We start from the raw sequence: 7231 nt of genomic DNA on the forward strand, positions 1-7231 counted from the left end.
GGACATGCATGAGCAAAGAGTCACTCTTGTAAAAGAAAATGCCATGATAGGTAAAAAAAAATGCCCCAAACTGTAAATGTGGAGCGTGACTCTTGCTACAATAACCCTATGTTCAATTCTGATTCAACCCCATTTCAGGCGGGGGTCCATTGCGACAACCACATTTTGTGAAAATAACACTAAAAGCAAAAAAAAGGGGTACACATTTACCAATAAACTTTGCACGATCGGAGCTAGATTGCGAAACAAGGGGAACAATGTTGTTTGCCCTAATCATAAGGGTCATTGCTCGGCAAACATGTCAGAGTCAGATCCAATAGGTGACGAAGGTAGATGGTCTGAAATTGTGGCCCGTAACATATCAAATGAGGTTCAAGTTACTGGTTATACTGGTGATGGTGACTCCAGGAGTCATGCAGGGGTGAGCAAAGCAAGTGAACACACAAATCTACACTTTAAAGACATAAGGCACTAGGGAAATTCACTGAAGCGTGCTGTGTACGCAGCCAACTTAAGTTCAAATATGTTCAAAGGGTCGTCAAACGCAAACCTAAAGAATCGCTTTGCTCTGTCAATTAAACAGCGGTGTATAGCAGAGTTGAAAATGGCCCACAAATTTTATAACGGAGACCTAAACAAAATTAAACAATCTATGCCAAAGGTAGCCGATGCAATTGTTGCTTGCTTTGGCGGGTATTGTGGTGAGCCCTGCAAAGCATCTAGCTTAGTTTGCTGCGGTAACTATAGACAGGCAAAAAACTATATGCCCATGACTGTAAAACTAAGAATGACAGAGGGTGACAAGGTGTTGCTTTTAAAAAGCATGGACATCATGCTGTCTCCCATAGCCCTTGATAAAACAAAATTATTGACATCTACGCAAAAGTGTGAGGCCGTGAATCGATCCTACCAAGCTGTAAACCCAAAAATTATCACTAACCCAAGGAACTTTGCGGGAAGGATTCATGGCAAGGTTCTTAAACTTAACAATGGGTATGCAGTATCAGTGCTGCTAAAAACCAAATCACTGGGGGCAACTCTCACAAAAGGTTCTTCGGTCATACGTCAAATAAGGAAGACCGATGCCATATCAAAAAAGCCAAACAATGATGTTATCCAAAACGCAAAATTACTAGGTATGCGGCACGACAGCGCCGTTACCATTTACATGAACGCTTGCATTACAATAAAGGTCTCACTGACACTGTACATGTTATGAAAGGTGTCGGGCAGTTACAAGACCACAATTACGTATAATATAATACGTCGGCCACATATACATATAAAGTAATTATTGCATCCGAAATGTTAGTTAACATGCCAACGAGTTACTTATGTTGTCATTTGCTGCCTTGTGTTTTTATGCATCAATACATGGAAAAAAGTTATTTAATGCCAACTTTGTATCAATTAAACACATGATTACAAAAAACAAATGGTGTTAAATAGGATTAGTTTAGTTTGCAAAGAAAAAAAATGGCTAACTTTTAGACAAGGCAGGCAGGGTGGTCGACATGACCAGTGCATCTGCCGCTTTGGGCGCAAACTTTTCGAGCATTATTGACCGGGACTTGAAGTTGTTTGCAGACGTTTTATACCTTTTTTTTTTTACTTCGAAATGGACTTGGTCGCGGTTGAGTCGCCACTTTATTCGCCCGTCCCCATTAAATATACTATATGTTATTTATTGTGCGGGTTGATATACATTTGATGTCAGTCTTTCCGTCCGAACAAGAATGTCTCCGAACTTGATCTTATGAACTTACGATCCGAGGTGGATGAAACTTTATGCAGAATGCTGACCATGTGTCGGAGATGGGCATATTATCAAGTCGTTCCGATAGGATGATTTTTGGTGAGTTTTTTTTTTTTCGTTGACGATCTTACTAACTAACGATTCGAATTAGATTGGCATTAGTAAGCTAAGCGCGCGCTTATTATTTAGTTGCTATGCCCATTTTCGGGGAGTTATTGCCCTTAAAATTCAAATTCGACATTTTAATTGTTGTGCGACATAAATGCCAAAGTCGAAGCCATTTTATGATGGTTTATTAGCAGCAAACCATCCATTGACGAAGCGCAGCATCCAGCAATTTTACTGTATCATTTTCTCACGTTTGTCATAAACAGTCCTTAAAATAAACATGTTATATTGCAATTGAAGAGTTCAATTGTAATACGAAGAGCGGGATTAAAAACAAATGGCCTACTGGCATTCGAAACTTTTGCCCTCGGACTCTAAGGCTACCGTCCCAACCACTTGGTTACCCGAACTTATTTTGCATTATGCGTCTGTTACTTTATGTAAATGGTTCTTATGTCGTATGAACCTGAAACGATAAAACTAAGCTAACACTACACCGTTCTTATGGGAAACTAATTTTTAATTAATGAAAACGTTGACATGTCCAGTTCATTACAAAACAGCTTAGAACTTAATAATCAAAGATGCTTTCCTATTGATGTATTTCTAAAATTAATTTTGCAATTAAACTTGTGCCGTAAAAGTCTTTTCTAGTTAACATTCGAGAAATTCATTTATTAAAAAAAAACAATTTCATGGTGTAGGCTTATGTCTTAATAAACAACGATTGTATGGTATTGCCTTATTACAAGTTATTGCATAATTCACCCAGACGACTTCCCGAAATACTGTGATCCGATAGGCAAAAATGTTATTTATTTATAATGCTATTTCGTTAATTAGCTTAACTTTTCACGTTCTTACATACTACCGTCTAGCGTATAATGGGTATTTAACCATTCACTGACTGTTTGTGTCAAATCAGTAAATCAGTACACGCTTGACAACCGTGCAGATAGGCTTCACAATTTCTTGTTGTCGCGGGCGAGGCGCGTTTAGGGTCCCGCATGTATCTTGTTTAAAAGAATATTTCGAGAACTCGAACGGGGTGTTTGTGTTGAGGATTTTTACAGCAAACATAAATCTTAATTTAAAAATAATGGACGTGTGTACATTATTGTGTTTCATCGACTATGTTACAAACTTTACAAAATATCAATATGTGTTCCTTTTTGATTAGGACATGCATTTTCTTTGTAGACCACATTTTATATGAGAAATTAATTTCTACATGCATAACTGGGATTAATATAGTTCAATCAAACAATTAAAGCAAAGCTAGTTTTAAACGTGTGAGTTTTAGTATAAGGTTATTTTATGGGTGAAAGATGACGCATGCCTGAAGTTTCTTGGATTGTGACGGTTTACGATTTTGATGCTGTCAGAATTTAACAAATATACAAATTCATATCCTTAATCATTGATTCGAGTACTAATATAATATAAACAATTAACTTTCACTTTCAAGTATTTATATAATCGACCAATTCAGAAATATAGATCCGATCTGTTGACTATTATTAAACTATTAACTACATAAATACAGATAATGGAAGGAATGAAGTGATCTAATTAAAATATTTCAAACATTTAATACTGATCCTAGAACAGACAAATGGCTGCTGCTGGACAACCCGCTGCCGATTGTTGGGATATTCTTCATGTACTTGTTTGTACCAGAATTATATCCCTTTGTTACTATGTGTTTGTTAGCGTTTATTTCCATTTTTCTCTGTCATTCTTTTGAAACGTCTTTTGAAAACTTCATTATTTCAGCTTTTCATTGCATTAAGAGTAGGTTTGTAGATTAACACTGGCATGTAAAAAAATATTGTAAAATATATGTGTAGAATTTAACTAGTAATACGCATTTTCGTGTAAGAACAACAAAGGAATAATCCTCATAAACAATGCAGGATAGAAATATTCGAAAATGGTCAATAGTTGCAACACAAAAATAATCTTAAACATGTTACTTTTGAATGATAACATATTTAAGATCAAAACAGTTTGCCACCAATTGACAATTATGTAATGTCTTTAACTCTAACTCCCGCATGATTGGCGTAGAGAATTTTTTTCTTTTCGCGGACTTCCCGATGTAAATAGGGTTTTTTGTTTTGTTATTGAACGTGTTTTCACGGACTTTCAGATGGCCAGCTTGTGCTGGTGGTTCTTCTTTTCCAAGGTCATCGAGGTTCTTGACACGGTAAGACCTCCACCCTTTAGACAGTAACACCCCAGACAAATAGCATGACATTTGTTTCGTGTTTCAATTACTAGTATGAGAGGGAACCGGTTGTGTGTCTGTGATTCACGTCTCAGGGGTTTCCCTGGCCTTACAAAAGTTGTCGCCACTGTAAAGGGGGCCTTTTCACGTTTTGGTAAATTGACAAAATGAAAAAAATGTTTCAGAATCGCAAATTTTCGTTGCAGTTGATAGTTAACCATGCTCTAAAATACCCATTATATGCCTCTTTTGACGATTTAAAAACCTGAAAATTATAAAGCGTTGCAACGCGAAACTATTGAATAATTTTGCGAGTTCTCTTGTTGTCGTTTGTTATTTTGTGATACAACGAGGATTGTTTATATAAATAATAAAATACATTGCTCTTTGTATGAGCTTGGATGGCCGAGTGGTCTTAGCTATAGACTTTTACTCCAGGGGTCAGTGGTACGAGCCCAGTTACTTTGTTCTTTCTTTAATTTTATTCTTGATTTTTTTACTGGAACTTTTTAGAACCAATTTTTATATTTTTCCATATTAAGCCTTTAATGACAAACTTCAATGCATGCCAAAATCTGTAAAACGGCCCCTTTAAAGTAACTTTTATGAAGTTTAACGACTGCTGACTGGTAAGTGTTTTGCCTACATGTTCGTTTTATTCAATAATTGATCCCAAAAGTTATTCTATTTCTATAGAAATAAAGAAAAAAGAAAACTTTTGAGCAACATTTTATCACAAATGATTCAGACATTAAATGTATGCAAGAAACAGAATATTATTGTCTTGTTCTTGGAAGACTTCATGGCTGTTACTCTGCTTTGATGTGGTAGTCTAAACATAAGCAGAAAAAGTATGTGACCAAACTTGAAATGTAAAAACAACATTTTGCAACCTATTTCTCTTCATGTTTTGCCATTTGGAAGCGTTCTCAAGTTTTTCAATTAAATCAGTGCCAAAAGCATGCTTTGAGGTTGAAAGAAAGTATGTTAAACCATGATTGCAAGTGAATAAAAAGTATTGTATCTAAATACATTAAAATTGAAAGCAAACTGTTATAAACCCAAACATTATTTACACCAAGTATGAAAAAAATTAAATAATTTTACTTTTAAAGATATACTTTCATATGAACCAATCTTGCTGTGCAATGTTATTTGTAATTGATGTTACTAGTGGCTATTACGTAAATGTTGAAATATTGTTTACATCTGTAAACGAACACCGTATTGTGTCAGTATTTGCGTTAACTGCGATGTTTTACGTTAGTATTGTCGTAAAACAAAAGTTTGGACAAACATTTTGTTTAAATAATTTCTTCGTGTACTCAAGGTGTTTTTCATCATGAGCAAAATGTCTGACCAGGTCACGTTTCTACACGTGTACCACCACTGCTCAATGATCATCAACTGGTACATGGGGCCAAGTATGTCGCGGGCGGACAGTGTACGTGCAGTCAATGCTAATATGTAGAACATGGTAGATTAATAACGACTTAAGTAAATTAAAATGCCCAAACAGCATGGCAGAAACCGATTGTGCATATTTTTACAAGAACTGTACTTCCAACCGTGTGTGACTTTCGTAGATGCATAAATTAAATATCGTCAAAGTTATTAATACACCACTGTTTTTTAAACTACAATTTTCACGTAATCGACGGATTTTCACAACAATAACTTGCAGTCTGTCCTAATCATTTTCAGACTTATGACTTTAGAACTGACCGCTGTGTTATGGTTTTACTGGATTTCCATATTTCAGCGTTTTTGTTGCTCTGTTGAACTCGTCTGTTCGCGTGTTCATGTACACTTACTACGGACTGGCTGCCATCGGCCCACACATGCAGAAATTCTTCTGGTGGAAACGCTATCTCACCAAAATGCAACTGGTACCACAATATGTTTTATCCCTTATACTATTTTGAGTGTTATGCTATTTTATAAAGCCAGCCCAAGACATAAATTCAAAAAGTTGAGCGCTGATACACTACAGAACGTACGTCCTGCAATATATTCAGTAATTCATGATACGGGCAAATTTTTCAAAGATAACTGATTCTCCATAAATACTTTTTGATTTTTTTTTTATATTTTATTGGTGACAACCTTTGAACGATGCAATCATATTCAACAATTTACGACTAAGCACAAAATGAAAAACATACCATGAATACAATTAATCAAATATACGTCTGATGCGACTGCTTCTATCTTCATATTGACGTCACTTCTCTCCCCTACTGAATTAAATTGAAGGCAGTGAAACAGGGGAGGTCACTGTAAAATTGCTCGTTTTTAATTTGCGTTATTATTGGCTCTAGCGATCGTCACACTCACTCTAAGACCAGCAATAATTATATAACAAGTGTATATCAACTATTAGAAACTGTTGATGCTTTTGTTTCAGACACAATTTGTATTGTTTCTCATTCACTGCGACTTCCCTAGCGGGTTCATGATTGCGGTGTTCCTATACGCTCTGTCGCTCATTGCCTTTTTGGTAACTTCTATTACCACGCCTACAGCAGCAAGAAGGAAAAGAAGAAGCGAAGTTAATGAATCATTTGTTGTTAGATGTAAATGATGTTTGGACAAGACCAAAAATAAGTTGTTCGTTCCCACCCACATCACTCAAAAATAAGATATTTTTATTATATGCCTATCTTTTCCCACTTAAATTCGGAAGTTAAATGACAGATTTCTTCCAAATATATTTGTGCCTTATTTTACTTTTACTTTGTTAACATTGATTTTGTGAATATGATCAAATGTTTTTGTAGCAAAAACTAAACCTATACTAGCAAAAATGTTTAAAGGGTCAGTTACAAAAATTGGGATCAGTTGGGTTAATGGAAATAAACATCTGTTCTAGGCCTTATTATAAAGGTTTTACAATTGGAACGAATGTTAATTGATATTGGTAACATAAGTGGTGTTGTGAACTTGCTCAGTGTTAGCCCTAGTGATCATGTTCATTTATCATGCCTTCGCTAGACACAGTTAGTTACAAAATAAATCATTCGATATGGTCACATTGTTGCATTCCTAGTTATAAACGTGCCTGCAAGGAAACACAATTATATGTGGCCGCCATACTTTTGGACGAGTATTAAGTTTTTTACAATGCCCATGTGTGT

At 35.6% G+C, this 7231-nt stretch overlaps 1 pseudogene; it reads left to right on the forward strand.

Moving 5' to 3' along the window:
- The first annotated feature begins 298 nt into the window (after positions 1 to 298).
- On the forward strand, positions 299 to 6719 carry LOC127869795 (elongation of very long chain fatty acids protein 4-like; annotated as a pseudogene).
- The last annotated feature ends 512 nt before the right edge of the window (positions 6720 to 7231 follow it).

This window comes from Dreissena polymorpha, chromosome 2, assembly GCF_020536995.1.
Source record: "Dreissena polymorpha isolate Duluth1 chromosome 2, UMN_Dpol_1.0, whole genome shotgun sequence".
Taxonomy (NCBI): domain Eukaryota; kingdom Metazoa; phylum Mollusca; class Bivalvia; order Myida; family Dreissenidae; genus Dreissena; species Dreissena polymorpha.